Source organism: Tursiops truncatus, chromosome 6 (assembly GCF_011762595.2).
Source record: "Tursiops truncatus isolate mTurTru1 chromosome 6, mTurTru1.mat.Y, whole genome shotgun sequence".
Taxonomy (NCBI): Eukaryota; Metazoa; Chordata; class Mammalia; order Artiodactyla; family Delphinidae; genus Tursiops; species Tursiops truncatus.
In genome coordinates, this window is record NC_047039.1 from 31,952,298 (window position 1) to 31,975,884 (window position 23,587).

A 23,587-nucleotide genomic window follows, 5' to 3' on the forward strand; every position below is an offset into this window, starting at 1 on the left:
CAATAAAGAGTTATAAAAAAGTTAAAGTAAACTTCTGTGTTAAGGGATAATGTATAAGTATCCTCTGTATGATGTTTCTAGTTATATTTTTCTCACACATTAAATAGTTGTTCCTACTACCAATTACTACTGATCACCACTGTTAATTAGTCCTATTGTTTTGTTTTTAAAACGGCATTTAAGTAACAGAAAATTAAATACAGAATATACAATTTCAAATATCTATTTTTCATAAATTTATGTTTAAGACATATGTGTATATTTATTACACATCTTTTTTCCTATGTGGCTGTGTCCTGGATTGACAATCTAAAAAGATAGTCACCCCACTTCACTGAGTGAATACACCATAATTTATTCAACCAGTTCTCTGTTGATGGACATTTAGGTTGTTTGCAGGGTTTTTCCATTATAAATAGTGCTACCATGAATAGCAGTGTACGTATGCCTTTTCATAATATTGCCAGTGTATCTTTGGGATAAATTCCCGTAAGCAGCATTTGGGGTCTAAGAATACGTGCACATGTAATTTTGCTATTGCCAAATTCCCCCCATTAAGTGTCCCCTCCCCGCAATTAGCAACGTATGAGAGTGCTCCCTTTTCCATAACCTCATCAATACAGTATGTGGCCAAACTTTTGGAATTTTTCCAAACTGCTAAGTGATAAAAATGCTATCTCAGTATAGTTTTAATTTGTATTCTCTTATCATGAGTGAGGTAGAAAATCTTTTTATCTTTTTAAGGACAATTTGCACCTTTCTCTGTGATCTGTCTGTCCTCATCTCTAGCCCATTTGTCTATGGGATTGATTATTTTCTTTTTCTTTTAAGATGCTCTATATATTCACTTTCTATTTAAGTTGAAATTTTTTAAACCAATGTGTCATTTGTCTTTTTACTTTGTTTTTGGTTGTTTACTTTTTATTTTTTTATTTGCGATTTGAAAATATTTTTTAGTCAAAGTTATTAATAAAGATGTCATTTAGAACATGGAAATTATTGAGATCACATAAGAAGATGCTATCAAGAAGGAAGTAGGCTCAAAATTGAGTCTGAGGAACCTCAACATTTAGAGATCAAGTAGAGGAAGAGGATCCAGGACTCTGAGAACAAAGGCTGAAGCAGGAGAAAAACCAGGAGAGTGGTTCACTGAATCTGAAAGAGATGTTACGCTGAATTATCCCTTTAATAACAGCACACATACAAAACTTATAACACTGCTTTCTTTATAAGAAAATCTTTTCAAAATTCCTTTTTATGGATGATTTTCAAGCAGTTTCCTGGGACCTATCAAGTCAATTTTTTACAAAAAAAAAGATTAACTACATAGGTAGGTTACTTACAAGGCCATCAATAGTTGTCTAATGCATAAATATTGAAACTTCTATCAAAATGGGAAATGAGCATAGAAGACATATCAACCAGTTGCAGATAGAATATGAAATTAATAAATTAGAAGAGAAAATGAGAGAAGAAATAGTGAAAAAGTATGAATTAGATAAACTTTAGATGCTAATTGAAATATTGTAAACAATTTGACTCTATTGAGCAAATCTGATGACTGACTGGATATTTGATATTACATTTTTAAAAATTTAGGTAGTATAGTGGTATTGTAGTAATCTTTTAAAAACATCAGTCTTAATATTTTTAAGAGATGCATACTGAAATATTTATAAGTGAAAATATTTGATGCCTTGTATTTGCTTCAAAATCATCCAGTGGGTTTGGAGGTAAATGGATAGAGAGAATAAGATTTGTTGATAATTATGGAAGATATTGATGGACATAACAGTTCATTATACTATTCTCTCTACTTTTGTGTATGTTTGGTTTTTTCATAATAAAAGTTTTCTTGAAGAAAGAAATTAGTAGCCAAATATCTGTCCCTAACGGCTTCATCTCATTGAAGGACAAATGGTCTTTACTCTTCTTTATTACCATAGTCCTAGCAATATGAGTAACATGAAACATCGCAACAAGTATGTTGCTACAAAATAAAACATGTTGGTGTGGAAACTGCAAAGTAAATTGGGAAATTTAAAATTGTCTTCCCTTAAATGTTACACTAAACAGTTACTGTTCAGTGACCTAAATTCTTTAATGTTTTTTAAAATTTTACTACCATAACCATTGGGTATTTTTCTTGTTATAAAACCAATATAAAAAATTACTCATGCATGTAAGCTAGCATATAAAAATCGCCCATAATCCCAGACCGAAAGATGACCTTTGTTTATACTGTTCATTCATTTTTCAGGCATATATATGCTTTTATTTTGTTTTGTTTATTAAAAGTGGATTCTCATTGTACATACTGCTTTGTATTCTATTTAACTTCCAAATGAGTTATATCTTTCACATTAATAAAAAGTATTGTGGAACATTCAGACACACAAGTATTTTTTCCCCTCATAGGATTCTTTTAAATCTTACTCATATCTGTGTTATTTCTCCTTTGTGATTTTCTGATCTTGAACATTTTTTTTTCCTTTTCAGGTTAGTAAGAAGTTTAACTCATATAATTTTTCTGTTTGTAGGTTTTTCCCCAAAAAAACAGCTTTTAAAGTTTTGTCCTTTTTGTACGTTTTCTAACTAATTAATTTCTTATTTTTCCTCATTAATGCCATCTCAGGCTCTGTTGGTAGTCCTTTTCTAGTTTCATAAGATAAGTTTCATAGCAGCACTATTTACAATACCCAAGACATGGAAGCAACCTAAATGTCCATCGACAGATGAATGGATAAAGGGGATGTGGTATATACACACAATGGACAATTACTCAGCCATAAAAAAAGAATGAAATAATGCCATTTGCAGCAACATAGATGGACCTAGAGATTATCATACTAAGTAAGTCGAAGACAAATATCATATGATATCACTTATATATGGAATCTAAAATATGACACAAAAGAACTTATCCACAAAACAGAAACAGACTCAGACATAGAGAACAGACTTGTGGTTACCAAGGGGGAGGGGGGTGGGGAGGGATGGATTGGAATTGTGGGATTAGCAGATGAAAACTATTATATATGGAATGGATAAAAAACAAGGTCCTACTATGTAGCACAGGGAACTATGTTCAATATCCTGTGATAAACCATAATGGAAAGTAATATGAAAAATTATATATATATGTATAACTGAATCACCTTGCTGTACAGCAGAAACTAACACAGCATTGAACTTCAATAGCAACTGTACTTCAATAAAATAAATTTTAAAAATAAGATGAGTAGTTGGTTCCTTTAATTTTCATTCTTTGTATTTAATAATGAGAAAATGTCAGATGCTTTTCCAAGAGGTCCTTTTGGTTCCCTAAATGTTTCTTATAATACTATCTTCCACATATGCATTATCTTCTGATAACATAAATAATAATTTTCTCTTCTCCCTCCATACCTTATTTTTTTCTAATTTTTTCAGTCTCTGTCTTTCATATGAGAAACTTCTTCAGTCTGGTGATCGTTGGCTAGAAGTTCATATTGAAGCATGGTGTTTCAAAGAGTAGCTCTAAGGGTTTGTGCTTCCAGGAAGGGCTTTTCAAATGTTGTCTTCACTATGAGAAGACCTGGCTGGGCCATTCAGTTAGTGAATCTTTGACAGCATCAACTCTGGGTCTTGTGTCTTAGGCTGGTCTCATTTCTCAAAGGTGCTTCTGATCCAGGGCCTTCAGGTGTGGCTGTGCAAGCCTGGGCACTGCACACCAGTGGTGTCTTTCACATAAATTGTGTGTATGTAAGGCTCCCCCAGAGCTGTGCAACTTAGCAGTTTTGCTCCAAAAATCTACTAGCTGAGTAGCCATTTGGAGTGGAGGAAAAAGACGGGGAGATGAGGGAGGGAGAATCAATATCCATTATAATATTTTCACTTAATCTCCCTTTTTCATAAGCACCCCCTTTGCCAGAGATTCCTTTACCTTTTCCAGTCTTCCATAGGGATTGAGGAGGGGCTGTCACAGCCTCCCCATTAGGGAGGAGATGTCAGGTCCTGGTACTTCTGAAACATATTCCCCTTGTTTTAGCCTCATCCTAACCTCCACCTTGGGAGGTAGCTGGTTCCATCTGTTCCTGGAAATTCTAGGTGTTTCTGTGGTACAAAATGGGTGGTTTCTTGGGTTTCCCCATCACTGGCTCATGATCCAACTCTCTTGGGTCCACTATGTAAGTGCCCTCATCCATCTGCTTCATATCATCAAAGGCATTGTTTTTTCTTCATCCATTTCTTTTGTCCTTGTGAGTGTGCACCTTTTCATCTTCATTTTGTGGAGGTTGATACCTGTGTCCAGTCCTCCATATTTAACAGGAAGTCTGAGGAAGGGATCTGGAGCAAGTTTCTTGAACATGCTAAATTCCAGTGTCCTCATTCGTAAAGCAATGACTTTACATTGCTTACAGAGTTGTGAGAATCAAAGTTTAGAGAACTGTAAAATTACATAATGTAATCCTTTTTCTCATTCCTCTGATATCTCGGTTATTTAGTGCTACTTGACTACATGGTCTAGAAAGCTATTTATCTAGTACTGAAAATAAAGTTCCAGGACTTCACTTTTGTCACACCCAGATTCATGTCTGCTTATTCCATTTTTAAACATCTTTGAGGAAAAGGACCTTTATTTTATACGCTCAACTGTTCAAAAATCCATTTCAGGGCTTCCCTGGTGGCGCAGTGGTTAAGAATCTGCCTGAAAAGGCAGGGGACATGGTTTCGAGCCCTGGTCTGGGAAGATCCCACATGTCACCGAGCAACTAAGCCCGTGAGCCACAACTACTGAGCCTGTGTGCCACAACTACTGAAGCCTGCACGCCTAGAACCCGTGCGCCTACAGCCTGTGCTCCACAACAAGAGAAGCCACCACAAGGAGAAGCCGGTGCACAACGACGAAGAGTTGTGCTCGCCTCAACTAGAGAAAGCCCGTGCACAGCAAAGAAGACCCAACGCAGCCAAAAATAAATAAAATAAAATAAATTAATTAAAAAAAAACATTTCAGTGACTTGAGTTTATAAAACTATAAAGGCACTCATGCTTCAGTTTCAGCACTTTGCAGAAGTACTTTTTAGTTGCCTAAAATGCAGCCATTCAGAAGCTTGAAGATTTATATTAAGCCTCTTATGATTATCAGCCCTGAGATAAAATGTAAAACCACCTTTATTCTAAACTAAATTGAACCAAAAATGTAGATGCTTACGTGAGACATATAAATTTCTCCCTATCCTTTAGACATGACTTTTCTTTTTTTATATATTTATTTTTTTAAATTATTTATTTATGTATTTATTTTTGGCTGCGTTGGGTCTTCGTTGCTCCGCGCGGGCTTTCTCTAGTTGTGGCGAGCGGGGGCTACTCTTCATTGCAGCGCACGGGCTTCTCATTGCAGTGGCTTCTTTTGTTGCCGAGCACGGACTCTAGGCGCGTGGGCTTCAGCAGTTGCGGCGCTCGGGCTTAGTAGTTGTGGCTCGTGGGCTCTAGAACACAGGCTCAGTAGTTGTGGCGCCTGGGCTTAGTTGCTCTGCAGCATGTGGGATCTTCCTGGACCAGGGCTTGAACCCGTATCCCCTGCAGTGGCAGGTGGATTCTTAAGCACTGCGCCACCAGGGAAGTCCCTAGACATGACTTTTTAAGAGCTATAAATGGTCATGTTTACCTTTTAGAAAAGAAGTATGAAATAGTACTTTAACCTGCACTGTCCCTAGACATCTGAAGTCCTTGGAGAATTCTGTCAAAGGTAAAAAAACATGTTTGGGTGACCCAAATGTAGAAAATCATGAGAAGAATGTTGTTATTTATAGAATAGCAATATTTCCATCATTGTGTGCCAGATAATCTTTAAAGTATACTTTAGCACAAACAAAAGAGATTTATATTCATTGGTAATATTAAGTAGGAATATAAAACAAGAAGTTAATACTAATAATATGATTCATTCAAAACAGGAAGGCAAAGTGGCCAAAAAGAATGCGAAATGAAATCTACTCTAGCAATCTTTCTTAGAAAATTATTACCAAAATTATTTGAAAATAATCCAGATAAAATATACTGGTAAGGGTGTAGGAAAAAAAAGGTCTGTTACAAACTAAGATTGGCAATTTTGCAGTACTGTTCTATCCTTTTTCTCCCTAGAGATCTTCAAGAACTAGGAGTGTCCTTAGGGACATTTAAGAACTAGATAATGGCAATATATGAAATTTAGGGTTATCATTGTAATGTCAACACACGAGTGGTAGAATACCTGGAGTTGTACTAAAAGATTCAAAGGAGCATCATAACTTCAAGGTTCTTCAAGAATCTAAGGTATGAGATACACCGTTCTAAACACATATATTACAACCAAACAGATACAATTTAAAAATGTCTGCAAGCACTCCTCTTCTTTCCTTATTTGCTCATCCTTCCTGGAAATTAAAGTAGACTGAGCAAGATAGGACATGTCTATTTCTTAGGATTTTTGTATACAATTTTCACTTCTGCACATCCTTTTTGTTCTGCTAACAGCAGATTGCATTCATGTTGTAGACTCTTTCTCCACAACACAGACCTATATGATTCTTTGCATCTTCACATGGTGCTGGTCTCTCTTTACTCCATATGAGAAAAGTGCAAAGAAGAAAAATTACCTCTTTTACCATCACTGCATTACAAACTCTTATTTTTTCAGTTCTGTAACTTTTTGATTACTTTATGTAACACAAATACTCATTAAGTGTCTTTTTTTGCACCACGTTCTCTTATATGCAGTGGTGATATCTCTGTATGTAAGACAAATAAGATCCCTGCTCTCACAGAAGTTATAATTTATGAAGCTAAATTATTCTGGTGTTTTATTATAAAGCAAATTTAGCAAATTAGAGGTAACTGAGAAGAAAGAAAAGCAGGAAACACTAATTCATGCCAAACACAATTATTGTTAGCATTTTTATCTCTTTGTTTCTATTTTTTTTTTCTTCTGCCAGAATTTGTCATTGTTTTCCCTTTTGGGTGAATGGCTGCGGGGAGAGAGAGGTGTTGTTTAACATACTAGGTCCTACATTTTTGCACTTGTGAATATGTGTCCATGTAACTGCATAATTCTCATGGCCATCATTTTGATAGTCTATAAAGCTCACATGTTTATTATTTCTTGGCACTGGCAATTGGGTAATACCTCAGGTTCACATATCCCATCCTTAGGAATAACTGGTCTACCCTGGAGTTTGTGAGAAATGCTCCTTATAGCTCCAAATGATCTTTTAACTTCAGACTTGTTGATCAGAGGTCACTGGGTCTATAACAGACTCACACAGAAAGGAGACCTGTATTTATGCTATTGACCAATGCTATGACACACTTTCCCATAGAAATAACATGATGAATAATCTTCAATTCCTAGACCAGTCCAGATCATGAGGATTATGTTTTTTTCTTTTGTTGTTGTTGTTTGTTTGTTTTTTGCCTGTGTTGTACTTAGTGCACTCTTGGCATTATGCTTCTTCAAAAGTTTAATTGGCTTCAGACACCAGAATCGTAAACTAAACCATTGTTATCAAATTGGTACTAGGTGAAAATATGTTCAGCATTACAAATAACAGCCATACAAATGAATTTTTGGAACATGACTTATTTATAAAGTGTTGACTGACATAGCAATGTTATTTTGCCTTGTTAAAGGGAATAATTGTCAATGGATAGAATCAACTGTGTTCATCTATTTATTTCATCCAGATACAATGCAGTTGGGTCATCTTTGCTAGAAAAACAATCTCTGGCTTTAGTGATATTATTTGAAATAGTTCAGATAACAGGACCTAGAATTTAGTCCTCAAATCCCAAATGTGGGCAAAGAATTATCTAGGTTTCTGAGGGTGTGCCAAAATAAAGGCATGACCCTCAACTAGCTTCTGATTTCAAGGAAGAGAGTTGCATGTTAACAACTAAGTACAACCATGAGCCAGAATGAAGGAGAGTGCCACAACAGTGGTAGAAGCTTTGAAGAAAGTAAAAAGACCTCAAAGAATGGAAGAAAATTTTTGTAAGTTATATATCCAATGTGGGACTTGTATATAGAGTATATAAAGAACTACTACAACTCAATAATAAAAGGACAAATGATTCAGTTTAAAGATAGACAAAAGATCTGGACAGTTGATGTGAAAGAAGATTTTTTGCACATAGCTGCCTCCCTTGCATCATTTCTGTCTCAGCTCAATGATCCCCTCCTCAAAGGCCTTCTCTGACCAACTTGTATTGCTTTCCTATATCACTCTCTATCCTATCATCCTGTCCCATAGCCTAATCACTATTTGAAATTACCCTGTTTTCATTTGCTTAGTTATTTATCCTGCCTCCCCGCAAGAATGTAATCTCCCCAAGCACAAGGATTGTACCCATTCTGTTCTCTGCTCTGTCCCCAGTGCTTGGAGCAGTGCCTGTCGGGCAGATATCAAATTTGTTGAGCAAATTAATAAATTATGAAGTGTCAAAAGGATAGTCAGCTAAATTAATTATCTATACATAGGAGGTTGAGTGAGTCTCAAAGTTTCGTTGAAATATTTGCTTTAAAATATTAAATTCCAAAAATAATTAACTTGTAATTATTTGTAGAATGCAGTGCAGGCATCAGATAGAAATACATGGTCTTTTCTAATCCCAAGATGCCGTTATCCAAATACGTGTTGTCAGTTCCTGAGATGGCTTTCCTACATTGCATAGCTACATTTGGCAAAAGCACCAACATTTGTATGCAAATCCAGCATTCTCCCTGTCTATTTCTTAGAAATTTATATGCTGAGTCTCTCCAAAGGTAGAGAGACCAGACAGAAAGTATGTGGTTTGAATGAGAGTTGCTTCAATTTCAGGCAATTTTTATTCTTAATCAACAGAAGTTACTCACTCATTTTCCTCTAGAAATGAAATTCTCTTCCTTTCAATCCTCTTTTCTTTGAAAGAGCAATCCCCATGACTGAGACAAATGTACATGTCCAAGAACACTGAAATCATTCTATGGTAAAATCAATGTTTCATTTTCAGTAATTCATCTAATAGTTTCTCTTTTTAGTATACATTGTAAATTTTAGTATATGTAATAAATTGGGTTGTCAAAAATACTTCCCTGTTTTTCAAAACACCTCAATAAGTAAGAAATAAATTAAGAAAAATATTGCTGGAAATTCCCTGGTGGTCCAGTGGTTAGGACTTCATGCTCTCACCGCTAAGGGCCCAGATTCAATTCCTGGTCATGGAACTAAAATCCCAAATCCCACAAGCCACATGGCATGGCCAAAAAAAGAAAAAAGAAAAGTGTTGTTGCCCATATTATATAGCTAGCTAGCTCATATATTCTTGATCAAAGGTAAGGATAGCATATACTAATGAAGTCAATGCCCATTTCTTAGCTTATTCATTAGTTCCAGTTTCTTTTCGCTAAGTCCATTATTGAATAGCCAGTGAAATACAGAATCATCCATCAGCTTATGTTTTATTATTTGTTAAAATTAGGCTAGGTTGATGAAAATTAGGCTAGGTGTCTTTCCCCTCTGGTAGATTTTCTGCCACAAGCTTCCAAAAGAAAAAATAGGTTTCTTCTCAAGCATCATATCTTTGGAACTCGTGCTCTCCCACGACACCTCACCCCAGGCCTCTGTTTAGAATTTAAGAACTATGTCAGCGCCGTGTTGGAGAGTCTCCATAGGACTGTACATAGGTAGGTAGGTGGGGGTAAAGTTACAGCCTATTAGATGTTCTCAGGCCAGCCAGTTTACACCCTTAACTTCAATTTTATTGCTCTATCTTAAAAGTTAGGAAAGAAACCCTGGGTTAGAACTAGGAGTTCTATTCTACATTCAGGGTTCAAAAACACTGTCGTGGGCACTGGTTGATTCATCCACCTCCATTCAATCCCAGATAAATAGTTGGAAGTCAGTTGCAGTAGTTCTATTTCTCTTCCAAAGTGGAGTGATGAAAAGTTTCTTGGGTTGCTGTTAACAGTTGGAATGATGAATGTCTTCACTGTTTTTTTTTAAAAAATAAATTTATTTATTTTTGGCTGTGTTGGGTCTTCGTTGCTGTGCACAGCCTTTCTCTCTAGTTGCAGCAAGCAGGGGCTACTCTTTGTTGCGGTGCGCGGGTTTCTCATTGTGGTGTCTTCTCTTTGTTGTGGAGCATGGACTCTAGAGCACAGGCTCAGTAGTTGTGGCACACAGGCTTATTTGCTCCGCGGCATGTGGGATCTTCTCTGACCAGGGCTCGAACCGGTGTCCACTGCATTGGCAGGCAGATTCTTAACCACTGTGCTACCAGGGAAGTCCCTGAATTTCTCTATTGTTGAAGCCAGTTTGAGTCAGGGTTTTGTTACACACAGCATAAAGCATTCTAATGCATACAGGTCCCCTAGGAAAAGAGTCCATTGCCATGGTTCCAATTCACTAAGAAGGACCTCAGAGTTCTGGTACCACATAAATCAAATGCTCCATGGAGCATCTTCACCTAGATTCTGAGACCAGTGCCCTCTGAGCCTCAGATAAACCTCTTTGTAATTTCTGGACTGTAGGAGAACTTAGTCTAGCTTGACTTTCTTTGCAGTGGTCCCTGGGGTCTCTGAAAGCTATGACTGGTTTTACTTATTGATTATTCATGCTTTGAGACCAGTTGAATTTCTCCAGGGGTTCAAAGATCCAGTACATTCCAATGTGGCTTCTCCTTAGAAAAGTAATATCCAGCAGTTTCAGTGCTTCTAGATGCATGAGGGGCCGGATTATTGTACCAAAATAATCTAAACCTGCAGGCTGCATTTTATAGTTGCCTATCTGCCTCCATAAACAAATGGTAATGAGATTTACCATCACAACGGAAATTGTTAGCTCTAGTCTGGTAAGTAGACCTAGGGTATCTGAATTTCAGCAAGATGTCTAACACAGCCTTTTGTGCTGACTTTGTAGAAAAATTGGAGAAAAGTGAGCTGCTTGTTGATTTACATTTGTTATTGCTATTATTGATTCATATTTGATATTAATATTTAAATGCTGAGACTTTCAGAACGCTGATTAATGGATGAACGTCAACTTAAAGAAAGCTCTCCAATCCCTGCTTTAAAGCACTGTCATCAGATATGTTCTATTCAATATTTTTCTCATTGAATAAGATGAAAACACAGAAAGCAGGGCTTCGTATCATTTCCCAATGACATGAAACTAAAGGAAGTGCCAATATGATGGGCAACTCAAGCAGAATCCAAAAATAACTCAGCAAGCTGAATCAGCGAGCCAAACATAGAGGAGGCTGTTTTCATAAACAGTATAAAAAGATGGTGAAGATCATGGAAAAGCTGTTGAAAAGAATTTGGGATATGTAAAAGGAAAAAATAGGTAGCCAATATTTATATATTTGAAGGACTGTCATGGAATTCCATAAAGTAAAACTAGAATGAATTTTTTGGCTCATTAATGAAAGGGCTCTAACGTTTGGAGGCAAAGGAGCTGAATTAGAAAAAATTATCTGGATCAGGACATAGTGATATAGTGAGATTCCTATAGTTTACAAGTTCAAACCATAGCCAAGTGGTTGTATGTATGTATAGATAGATAGGTAGATAGATAGATAGATAGATAGATAGATAGATAGATAGATAGATATTTTATAGATAACTCGAGAGGAGATGAACTCTAAACTCTCTCCCTTGGGGTTTATTTTTTAAGTTAGCCTGTCATTCTTTGTGCTTTAATTGGAGCTTTTAATCGCTTTACATTTATTGTAATTATTGATATATTTGATTTTGTGATTATATATTTGTGTAATTACCACATGATTTATATTTTTTCTATCTGCTCTATGTTTTATTTTCTCTCCATTCTTACCTCCTCTGGATTGATTGCTTTTTTTAAAATTTTACTTTTATTCTCTATTTGCTAGGAAGTTAGACACATTTTACTCTTCTTTTGCAGCTGTCTTAGCGATTACAACATGCAGTTTCGGGCTTGTGGCAGTTATTTTCTTTCAGCCAGTGGAAGAGGCCATTTCATTGTCATCTGACTTCCATTATTTCTACTGAGAAGTAAACTATCATTTTAGTTGTTCATTTTTAAGATGATCTGCCTTTTTTCCCTCTGGCTTCTTTTAAGATTTTCTCTTTTTCCTGGGTTTTGGTAGTTTTACTCCAATGTGCCTATAGGTGGGCTTTGTTTTTCTTATCCTGCTTGAGGGTTGTAGGACTTCTTGAATTGATTGGACTGATATCTGTACAAGAGTTACTTTGTGTGTCACCCTGGATCCATGCGCTAGCCTTTCTGTCACAGATTCAGGTCAAAGCCCCCAGTTCCACCCACACCCCTGCCCTCTGTAGTGGCTACTCCCATCCCTTGTCACACTTGGGCACAATCTGCAGTTGTCTCACATCATGCATGCACCATGCACTTTCATATCCTGCCCTGGGGCTTTCCCAGTGTGGCCGAGGTGAGAGATAACGTTGCACCCACTGGGCACTCACACACACACAATCCTGAAGTTTATGAGTTATCACCCCTGTGGTGGACTCTACCCAATGTAAGAGGAGAACTGGTGGATAATCTTCTCTTCCTTCTTCCTCCCAACCAGACTGTTGTAATAATAGTTGCTCATGTACCCTCTCTGAAGATGCCCTGTGAGACTAAATAATAAGCTTGTTGTGAGTTTATGGCCACGTTGGTAAAAACACAGTCCTTATATTTGTACTATTTCCTTCTTTGTCTCACACCACTTTTACCTCCTTCCTGCTGCTGTGGGATAACACTCTCCAATGAAGTGTTAAAACAAATAAGCATTTGCTTCACGCTCTGTTTTCTAGGCTATCTGGGTAATAACAATGCCTTCAATCGGCTTGGAAAATTCTCAACTATATTCCCTTCTTCTGACCCACATCCTCTTTCCTTTTCTTCTGGAACTCCAGTGGAATGCATGTTAGATTTGTTTTTTCACCATCTCCTCTGGGTTTCTTATTCTCTCTTCCGTAATTTTTATCTATTTTTCTCTCTATGCTTCACTCTGGTTATTTTCTTTTTCTTCTGTCTTATCTTGTAGTAATTCTCTATTCAGCTATGTCAAATTGGATGTTAAACCCACCCATTGAATTCTTAATTTCAGTTACTGTACTTTTTCAGTTCTAAAATTTCTGGATACTTCTTTCAAAAAGTCTTCTATGTCATTTCAGTACAGTTTTCAGGGTTTTGTGGGGTTTTTTGGGCTGAATTTTCCATCTTATGTTTTGATGACTTGCATATAGTAAGCATGGTTAGTTCCAATATCCAGAATCCCTATGGATCTAGTTTCGTTGCTTATGATTATTACTGGTCTTCATTCATGTTGCCTTGTCTCTTTATGTGCCTGGTTCTCTATGAGTATGTGCTGAACATTTTATTTGAATGAGCCCTAGGATGTTATCTTTCCCCAGAAAAGATTTTCATTTGTTTTGAGCAGGTGCGTATGACCACTGCCATCTTGGATTACTTAATCCAATTTCAGAGACTAAGATTTTTATGGGCCACCTAAATAACTGGGAGCTACTCTGAGTAAGGGGTGTTATGCTTTTGATTCACCATTACTCCTTACTACCATCTTTTACGGTATTGGCCCAAAGTGGGGGATTTAATCAGACTTTTCCCTTGGTGAAAATCTTTGCCCCTCTTTTACATGAAAGCTGTCAAAAGCACTAGTCAGACTTTCAAGTGACAAATGTCCCAGAAGGAAATGACTCCAACTGCCAAGATTCCTGTCTTCTCTTGGAAACAATTCTTTGGCCCAGCAATTCTTTACTACGTTATCTTTCTGGTGCTTTCAAGCAGATGTTTTCTATATTTTGTCCAGCTTTTATGATCATCAATGGCAGTATTAGTCAAGTAGAAGAGAAGCCTAGCCTACAGGTACACTGAGCATCTTCACTTCTGGACTAAAATCAGTATCTCTGATTAGTAAATTTAACTTGGTGCAGGTATTTTGGCTGTATGTATTGTTATTTTAAACACTTTATGAACAGTAAAATGGTAGTAATGTGTGACTTTTGATGATAACAGAGGACTTGAACTTCTTAATTTCTCAGAACATAAAAATTCTATCTTAATAATAAACATAAAATTGGAAAATTTTATTTTACCAAGTACATTAAAAAATAATAAAAATTAATGTTAACCATCATCATTATTTCATAAATGAAAGAATTCTGATACAAAAAATCAGTAAGGACATAATCTCATAAAGGAAGATCCTTTACATTGGATAAATCAGTATTATGTAAAGTTCAGTAATTTGTGTTATTTTTCTCCTTTCATCAAGAATCAGTGAAAATTTGATTATCTGGAAACAGAGGTGTACAGATTGGTGTTTTGGAGCTATTGCCTTATACTATTTAGTTTTTTCTCTAAAATGGTATTTTAAAAATAACACAAAAATCTAAATATAAAACATTATTGAATAAAATGCATGTAGGTTACCAATGAAAAGCCTCTCAAAATCACCAGTCTCATGCTAAATTAAGTGAAAAACAGATTCTCAATTATGTGCCAACAGAATCAAGCTGGCAATGATCTTTTTGTGCATTGATAAAGAAATCTGACAAGTATTTTTATACTTTAGGAATACAGAGATGTTCCTAAAAAAGTGGCCACATTGCTTCTTCAAGTCAACATGACACTCAGAGCTACAATTTATCAAGTATGAAGAATAATTAAAAATATAGAATATTTTGGAAGTTATTTTCAAAGGATATGACAATAATTTCTAGTGGGTTTTTCAAAAGGACTCTGGTCAAATAATATTTCCTGGAAGATTTTACATTCATAGAGGACAAAACCTAAATAATGTTAACGCAAATTCACGCACGTCTCCATATTTCACAAGGAGAACAAGATGGGTATTTTTGTGAAAGTTTCAACTTAACATCTTATTAAATAAGATCCTTTGCATTTATGATGCAAAATAAAATTCTCTCTCTCTTTATAGCTGCAGAGGAGATGGTACATCACTTTTATTTTTTAAATAGACTTTTAGTTAATTATGAGGATTTAAATTAATTACTATGTTTTTAAAAAGCCTATGTTTTGAATTTACTTCCGGATATAGAGAAAGGATGAATAAGATATTACCTACAAAACAACAAAATAAGGAGCTTATGGCATTTTTACTTGCCAGTCTCTCAGTTTTGTTCTTTTTTAATCAGATTTAAATCTGCATGAGATCTCTTAACATTTGAGCTTCAGATTTGCTTTCTCTTAAATACAAAATGAGCACTTTTCAATCCTTAAAAGAAAACTTTTGATGCATTCTTTCAAGACTACAATATATGCAACATTTTCTCACTATTATCACTATATACAGGCTTACCATAGTTCACAATATTGCTATTATTCAATTTTTACCCTTAAATTTCCCCAAAAGTCAACCTGTCTATGTAACTAGGTCCCATCTCTCAGACTGTTGCAATGTAGCAGCTTCTTTTTATCTATGTGAGTACATGATAATCCTAAACAAATTCTAATTAACAAGAATATTGACCTCATATTTCTTGCCAAATAATAGCACATACTCATCGTTTGTTGACAACGGTGAAATCTGGAGTCATGAAATTCCAGAGGACACCATAGCAGTAGTGAACAGATTTTAGATGTAGCCAAGGATTGCTGCCGTGTTCCAAAAAGGCCAGCTTAGTCCTCAATCTTTGAATAAAGTGTAAAACTCCATATGGTAGAAACTGTACTATTTTATTCTATCAAACTGTAGTGTTTTATTTATGTCATGGAAGCTGTGAACCTTTTCAATATGGAAAGTTGGGAGATAATTCATATTGGAGGTATTACAACATGTATGTATAAGGTGAACATATAATTTCTCATCCAAACTGGGATACTTCTGAGAATATAAAGGGGTGCTATTAATAATTATACCAAAATATTAGGTGTAAACTGGGATGGTACGGTGCAAACTTAAACCTATAAGGCAAGAAATGGACCAAATGCATGGCAAGTATGGGAAAGCATAGGTTCCACATATAAAATAGGTACCTTTATGAGTTGTAATTTTTTTTCTTTAAGTTGAAATTCCTATCAAAATCCCAATGGCATTTTTCACAGAAATAGAGAAAACAATCCTAAAATTTCTATGGAACCATAAAAGACCCCAAATAGCTAAAGCAATCTTGAGCAAAAAGAACAAAGCTGGAAGCATCATGCTCCCTGATTTTAAACTATATTACAAAGGTGATACTGACATAAAAAGAGACACATTGACCAATGGAATAGAGAACCTGAAATAAACTTGCACATATATGGTTAACTAATTTTCAACAAAGGTCCCAAGAATATTAAATGGGAAAGGATAGTCTCTAATAAATGGTGTTGGGAAAACTGGATATCAACATGCAAAAGAATCAAACTGAACCATTATCCGTACACAAAAATCAACTCAAAATGAATTAAAGACTTAAATGTAAAACAAAACCCATAAAACTCCTAGAAGAAACCACAGGGGAAAAGCTACTTGACATTGATCTTGGCAATGAGTTTTTGGAATTGACACCCAAAGCACAGGCAACAAAAGCAAAAACAAACAAGTGGGGAAACTGCAAGTTTCACCACAGGAACAATATGGAAATATGCAAGGGTCATATTTTTAGCACAGTCTAGGGTCTGTGGCTGCTACTGACATTTTGCAACAATATAGGAACCCAGTATATTCTCAATGGGATAAAACAGAGAAGTGCCAGTCTGCAAAGTTAGAACTCTGCCATACCCAGCTCAATATTCAGCTACGTGTTTGCCTTCATCTGCTCAGTCATCACATCTATCATCCCAGGTGAAAGACAAAACATCTTAGTGATCCTTCACACAGTGATGAATGATGTGTAAAAACAGGTACAGAAATTAGAGATACTTACATTTTTTGTACACTGATATGACAATCAAAAAATGTATTATTATTGTATTCTTAGGCTACCAAATCATGCAAACAGTCACAGTTACCAGTTTGGGCCCATCATTTTTAGTGAAGGTCAATTTTACTCTTTTCTTGACAGAGAACCCTGTTCATCTTAAAATTGCAACTTAAAGTCCAGGTAGAATGCTGCTTAGTATTGATCAAGTATCAAGGTACTGGATTACTCTGGATTACTGAAACACACTTTTAATTCCAGTAATGATCTTTGTTCCAATCTTTGTCAATACAAAAGAGAGGATTAATAATCTTGTTCAGTCTTGGCATTGTGTAAAAGTTCCCCAGTAAGGACAGATGAAAATGAATACTAATCAGTTTCTGACCAAAAGATGTTTACCGGTAAATCAGGCTACCTCAGAAATTTGTATGACATCTGGTCCCAGTTCATGGACAAGTGGGGCAGCTTTGACAATACTGTAGAGCGATTACAAAAAACAGAAACAAAAACTGGGGATGGGAGCCTACCAATCTTACCTAATTATTTCTAGCATTTCCCTCTCTTGGATTCTGAGCAGGAAAGGGAGTACACCTTTGTGTTACCAAGTGGCCATCGGTGTGCACCAAAGACAATCTGGGTGCAAGGACAGCCTGTTGGTTTTCTGATTTTGGAGAATAGCTAACATGTTTAAGAACAAAGAATGGCTATAGCTGTGACTGGATTATTGATGAGAGTAACAACATTTTATAACAACCACAGCAGAATGTGACATGCTATTAGGAATTTTTATCTTGTCCAAAAGTAAGGAATCTTTAGAGGTTTTTTGGTTTTGTTTTTTTGCTTTTTTTTGGCAACTGTATATGGACGTGAAGGCAAAGGACCCAGAGGCATAACTAGAGTCAGTACAAATATTAACAGATTTTTGAAAAGTGAGATTATACATATGGGTCTAACAGTAAGTTCTGCCACCTGGGAAGATTGCACAAAAGGCAAAACGAATTTTTCACTAAACCATGTTGAAACAGACTGCAAACTCAGTGATGCAATCCTTTGAACTTCCAGTCGTCTCTTCTGCATTACATTTGAGTTTATTCATTAATTTTTATATGTCCTGATATGTATTTATAAATAACATGTATATAGTCATATCAAGCAATGTTTACATGACAGTAAAAAGCTTTAAAACTTCAGTTTTCAAAAACTATAATAGATCTTTCCAAGCATATATAAGATAATGATTAAAATGCAATGATTGTACCATCATAATTTAAGTGTTATGAAGAAGAAATAAATTTATATCTGTCCAAAAATACATAGTTAAAAAAAGAAAAACAGACTAGAGGCTTGTGTTTCTGGGATGATGGAGTAGGCATACTTTTCTTGATCCCTCTCACTAAGTACAAATAAAAACCCTGAAAATTATACATAAAATAAACATAAGAAGACTCTGATATGTGGAGAGAAGAAGGCAGACCAGCTAGGAGCCACAGGGTCCAAGGAACAACATGGCAGTAAGTTCCTTGGGTTTCCTTTCGGCCTCGTACATCTCAGACTTGGAGCTAAAGAAGTCAGCAACTTGGAAACATCAATGTGCACAAACAAAAATAGCCCCAACCAAAGGCTGCTCTTTCTAGCCAAAGGATAAGGGAAAGGGCAGCTAGGCAAAGCGGAAAACTTTTAGACAATAACCACTCTATTCCAGCCAAATACCATAGAAAAAAACTGTGGCCTCACCCTCACCCACACCAGTAAAATCTGAGGAGAAAGCGTAGACTAGGGTCCTAAACCCCCTGCAGGGGTGGTAGCAGAGAAAGCTGAGTAGGGAGCTGAAAATTTCATTCCAGCAAACAAACTCCACCTCTGCCCCTGTGGAGACCACAGAAGGAGTCTGGACTTCTACTCACATCCGGCAGTAACAAGACACCCTTCCCCCTCCTCACTGGGGAGACTGGCAGGGGAGATCATGTGAGGTGAGGTAACTCCCACCTGCCCAGTAGTACTGAGGTAGCCCCGCCTCAGGTGTCAGTGGAGGCCAACTGGGGAATCTGGACATCTACTTCTACCCAGCAGTAATAAGATAGCATCTTCCCCTTCTCCTGCTGAAGGGGTGGCAAAGAAAGCCTCCCAAAACAGAGGGGTTAATTTACATCCAGAGTTTTATTGCATAATAGGAGAACATTCAGTTTTCAAAAAAATCACTTATTATACTAAGAACCAAGATCTCAACCGAATGAAAAAGGACAATCAATACATGCCAACACGATGTGACAGAGATGTTAGAATTATCTGACAAAGATTTTAAAGCAGCCATGATAAAAATGCTTCAATAAGCAATTATGCACACATTTGAAACAAATGAAAAGATTGAAAGCTTCAGCAAAGAAATTGAAAATCTCAGCAAAGATAGATAAAGATATAAAGAACCAAAGGAAAATTTTGGAACTGGGAAACAAATAACTAAGTAAAAAGCTTGGTAGAGGTGCTGAACAGCAGAATGGAGGGGACAGAGGAGAGAATGAGTGAACTGGGATATAGAAAAATAGAAGTTACTCAATCTGAACAACAGAGAGAAAATAGGCTGAAACAAAGTTGGCAGCATCTCAGGGACTTGTGAGACTATGACAAAAGATCTAACAGTTGTGTCATTGGAGTCCTGGAGGGAGGGGAGAAAGAAGATGGGGCTGAAAAAGTACTGAAAGAAATAAGGGCTGAAAACCTCCCAAATTTGACAAGACACGTCAACCTACAGATTCAAGATCTGAGTGAATCCCAAACAGGATAAACCTAAAGAAATCCACACCAAAACATATCAACCAGCAGGATTTAAATAACATTTACAGAATACTCCACCAAACAACAGCAGAATACATATATTCCTCTTTTCAAGTGTCCATGGAACATAAATCAACAAATTTAAAAGAGTTGGAATCATAGAAAAACTCCACACAGAGTGTATTCCCTGACCAGAATGGAATCAAGTTAGAGATGAATACCAGATAGATAACAGGAAAATCTCCAAACACTTGGAAACTAAACACATTTCTAAATAGTCTGTGAGTCAAAGAGGAGGTTTCAAAAGCAATTTTAAAATGCAGTGAACTGAATGAAAATGACAATATCCAAATTTGTGAAACATAGCTAAAGCTGTGAGAGGGAAATGTATAGCACTAAATGCATACGTTAGAAAAGAGGAAGTCTCAAATCAATAACCTTAGCCCCCTCCTCAAGAATATAGAAGAAGTAGAGTAAAACAAACCAAAGAAAGCACAAGGAATGGAATAATAAAGATAAGGGCAGAAATCAATGAAATTTTAAAATAGGAAAACAAGAAAATAAAAGAAACGAAGAGCTGGTTCTTTGAAAAGATCAACAAAGTTAATAAATTACCAATATTAAGAAGGAAGCAGAGAATATCACTACAAACCCTGCAGATATCAAAAGGAATACTTTCTCCCCTAAGACTGGGAAATAAGGCAAGAATGTCTGTTTTCATCACTCTTATTCAGCATAGTACTGGAATTTCTAAGTAGTAAGTCCAATACAATTAAGGCAATAAAAGGAAATAAAAGTTACATAGTTTGGAAAGAAAAAATTAAGACTGTCTTAATGCAGATGACATGATCATCTCCTTAGAAAGTTGATCAAAATACTCCTAGAGCTAATAAGTAAGTTTGGCAAGTTCAGATTACAAGGTAAATGTACAAAAATCAATTGTATTTTTATATACTAGCAGTGAACATCTAGACACCAAAATTAAAAATACGATACCATTTACAATTGCTCAAAAAGGGGAAATGTTTAGGTGTAAATTCAGCAAAAATGTACAGGACTCATATGCTGGAAACTACACAGTGCTGATAAGAGAAATCAAAGAGGATCTAAACAAATTGAGAGACATATTGTGTTCATGGATTGGAAGAGTCCACGTAGTAAATGTGTCAATTATTCCCAAACTGATATACAGGTTTAACATAATTTCTATCCAAACCTCACAAATTTTTTTGGTGGATATAGACAAATTATCCTAAAATGTATATGAAAAAGCAAAGAAACTAGACTAGCTAAAACAATTTTGAAAAAGAAGAGTAAAATGGGAGGATTCAGTCTACTCGTTTTCGAGACATTATATAGCTACAGTAATAAAAATGGTGTGATATTGAGAAGGGACAGACACATGGATGAATGGAACAGAACAGAGAAACTAAAAATAGAGTCACACAGATATGTCAACTGACTTTTGACAAAAGTACAAGAGCAATTCAATGGAGGAATGATAGCTTCTTCGGCAAATGATGCTGGAGTAATTAGACACCCACAGGCAAAAACAAATGAACCTTGGGCTTCCCTGGTGGCGCAGTGGTTGAGAGTCCGCCTTCCGATAGGGGACACGGCTTCGTGCCCCGGTCCAGGAAGATCCCACTTGCCGCGGAGCGGCTGGGCCCGTGAGCCATGGCCGCTGAGCCTGCGCGTCAGGAGCCTGTGCTCCGCAACGGCAGAAGCCACAGCAGTGAGAAGCCCACGTACCGCAAAAAAAAAAAAAAGAACCTCAACTTCAGACTCACATCTTGTATAAAAGTGAATTTAAGTGGATTACAGACTTAAATATAGAATTATAAAGCTTTTAGAAAAAAAGCATAGCAGAAAATTTTGGGGATTTAGGACCAGGCAAGGAGTTCTCAGACTTGATCCAAAAAAGGAAAAATTGATAAATTGTGCGCCATCAAAATTGAATACTTTTGTTCTGTGAGAGACCCTGATAAAAGAATGCAAAAACATTAGGAGAAAACAACTGCAAGCCACAAATCTGACAAAAGAATACTATTTCGAATGTATAAAGAACTCTCCATATTCAACAGTACAAAAAGCAAACAATACAATAAAAACATGGGCAAAAGACATATAGAGACATTTCACTGAAGAACATATACAGATGGTAAACAAGTACTTGAAAAGTATTCAACATCATTACCCTCTAGGGAAATGAAAATAAAAACCTCAATGAGAAATCACCACACACCTAAACAGAATGGCTAAAATAAAAAATGCTGTTGGAGATGCAGAGAAACTAGATTACCTGATATGGCTGGTGGGAAAGTAAAATGGTACAGTCACTCTGGGAAACTGGAAGTTTCTTAAAAATGCAACTAGCCTTCAATTTAGCAACTAACCTTCAATTTAGTATTCGCACTTCTGGGCATTTACTCCAGAGATATGAAAACTGATGTTCGCACATAATCCTGTACATAAATATTTATAGTAGTTTATCCATAATAGTTGCAAACTGGAAACAATCCAGTTGTCCTTCAAGAGGTGAATAGTTAAACAAACTGTGATACATCTGTACTGCAGAATACAACTCAGCAATAAAAAGCAATGAACTATTGATACATGCAACAATGTGGACGAACCTCCAGAGAATTGTGTTGAATGGAAATAAGTCAAAATAGTTACATACCATATGACTCCATTTATATAAAATTTTTAATTTAATTAATTAATTTATTTTTTATTTTTGGCTGCGTTGGGTCTTCGTTGCTGCGTGTGGGCTTTCTCTAGTTGTGGTGAGCGGGGGCCACTCTTCGTTGCGGTGCACAGGTCTCTCATTGCGGTGGCCTCTCCTGCAGCAGAGCACGGGCTCTAGGCACACGTGCGGGCTTCAGTAGTCATGGCACGTGGGCTCTAGAGCACAGTCTCAGCAGCTGCGGTGCACAGGCTCAGTTGCTCCAAGGCATGTGGGATCTTCCCAGATCAGGGCTTGAACCCGTGTCCCCTGATTTGGCAGGCAGACTCCCAACCACTAAGCCACCAGGGAAGCCCTATATAACATGTTTGAAATGACAAAATTATAGGAAAGGAGGACAGAATAGTGGTTGCCCAGGGTCGAGAATGGGGTGAGGGCTGGAGGGAAGCGGCTGTGACTTTCAAAGTGCAACATGGTGCTGGAACTGTTCTGTATCTTGACTACATCAATGTCAATATCCCAATTGGGATATTGCATTGATATTTGCAAGATGTTTCCATTAGGGTAAAGGGTTCATGAGACCTCTATTTTTTCCTACAACTGCATGTGAATCTACAGTTATCTAAAAAAGTTCATTAAAACACACACAACAGACATAATTTATCTTCTCTGTCCCTTAAAATGTTACCTTTAGAAAATTTCCTGGCAACCTAAGAATCCTCACTATTTACTTCAATTTACTGTTATTCCAAGATCTCAAAGCCAGTTAGAACGTATAATCTAAGTTGACATTAAATCATTCAATCACTGCTAATATTAAGAACATATCAGAAAAATAAAACACCTTAAAACATCACCCGGATAGTGTAAATGGAAAATCTCTGTAGGTCCACATAATTCAGCAGTGTTGGAAATTTACCAGAGCCAGTTGTATAACAATGGTTTTAAAAATTCGGTTTAATTGAATCCATGTTTTCTTTTATATAGTACTTTTAAATAATGGTGTAAAGAATAAATGTAACAAATTTAGGAAGTTACAGTTAATTAGACTTTTGCCAAAAACAAATTCAAACTTTGCATAAACTACAATGTTATGTTTGCATTTCATTTTTGCACTGTGATAAAAGTCAGGGTGAAGATGTCTATCCATCCTTTTACTCAAATTCATAAAAATAAATTTGTTTAGGAGCTTTTCAGTATTAGAAGATATAAGTAAATTTCACTAATGCTCAAAACAAAATTCTTCAAACTAATTTTA